At 40.0% G+C, this 1,580-nt stretch overlaps 1 pseudogene; it reads left to right on the top strand.

The window, feature by feature from the left end:
- Nucleotides 1-533: 533 nt before the first annotated feature.
- On the top strand, nt 534-1,133 carry LOC117798072 (annotated as a pseudogene).
- The last annotated feature ends 447 nt before the right edge of the window (nt 1,134-1,580 follow it).

The raw sequence follows: 1,580 nt of genomic DNA, 5'->3' as shown, positions 1-1,580 counted from the left end.
TTGTGGAATCACTATGTTGTTCACCTGAAATTAGTGTAACATTATGTGTCAACTCTACTTCAGTTAACAAAAATTTCTTGTAAGGATGGAATGAAGGGCCAAAAAATAGACTTGTCAGAAGATTATGCCTTGAAAAATGGGAAGGTTTAGAAGATAATTGCTGAGAAAGAAGCTTCCTTAGACTTCTTCCTTAGAGAATTTGATGAATAATCTGCTCATGGTGGCTCTAGAATCTGAATTCTGCCCTTATCTGAGTCCACTCTGCTAGTTTCCCAATTCCTCTTTCTACTACTATAAGAACTCCAAATGTCTCGGGTTTGGACTCCCAAGGGAAGGAGGACAGGCAGAGGAAATGGTAACATACCAGAAGTTAACCCTTAAAGAAGGACCCTATACTCTTACATTCAAAACTTGGGAGTGTGACTTTTCTGCCACTTCCTCCTCCCCGCCAGTGCTGCTCAGACTGTACCACTGGCTCAGAGCTCTGGGCTCCCGCTAAACTAGCTCCACAGGGTCTCTCTCCAGCTGCTTTCATGATCATCTACCAGGACTTCTTCAGCCATGGTGAGATGTTCTCCGACATCTACGAGATTTGGGAGATCATAGGTGGACTCTGCCTGGAGATGGAGGGGAAATGGTCAGTAGGACAGAGGGTAACATTGATGATTCACTAATGGTGGAAATTCTTCCACTGAAGTCCCTGGCAAAGGTACTGGAAGCACAGTAATCACTGATGTTGCTATTGTCATGAACCATCACTTGTAGGAAACCGGCTTCACAAAAGAAGCCTACAAGAAGTACATCAAAGATTACATGAAATCAGTCAAAGGCAAACTTAAAGAACAGAGGCCAGAAAGAGTAAAATCTTTCATGACAGGAGGTGAGGAACAAATCAAACACATCCTAGCTAGTTTCAAAAATTACCAGTTCTTTATTGGGGGAAACACGAATCCAGATGGCATGGTTGCTCTGCTGGACTGTTGTGAGAATGGTGTGACCCCATATATGATTTTCTTGAAGGACAGCTTAGAAATGGAAAAACGTTAACAAATTTGGCTATTACTTTGGATGCATTACCTTTTGTCATAACTGGCTGCTGTTCTTCATCCAACACAAATGGGCCTGATGTCATCTTGAGCTCTTCATTTATTTTGACCTTGATTTATTTAGAGTGGAGGCACTGTTTTTAAGGCTTTTTAAAAAAACATATCATATAGGTTATTTAAAGATAAAATGCATTTAAACTCATTTGAGAGAATGACTCTTAGCTTAATACATATTTAAACCGATCCTGTGTTGTGTTCTGGAGAAGCTAGGGCCTGGTTGTAGACTACGGCTAGAAAGCATAAGACTGCCTGCAAATAACTTCTACAGTGAAAACTTCATCTGGGACTGGAATAGAAAAAAAACAAGGACCAAACTGTTAATTCTGAGTTCAAGTAAAGGGAAAGACCATGCTCATACATGTGCAAACATTTGAAATGACTCCTTACACATTTCATCGCATTCAAAGGGAACCAGTAGTTAACTTAAAGAGATTTCCAAAAGAATAAGAAGAGACTTATATAGTAAGGAAAAAA

Source organism: Ailuropoda melanoleuca, unplaced genomic scaffold (genome assembly GCF_002007445.2).
Source record: "Ailuropoda melanoleuca isolate Jingjing unplaced genomic scaffold, ASM200744v2 unplaced-scaffold23989, whole genome shotgun sequence".
Lineage (NCBI taxonomy): Eukaryota > Metazoa > Chordata > Mammalia > Carnivora > Ursidae > Ailuropoda > Ailuropoda melanoleuca.
This window is presented reverse-complemented; position numbering and strand designations above follow the sequence as displayed.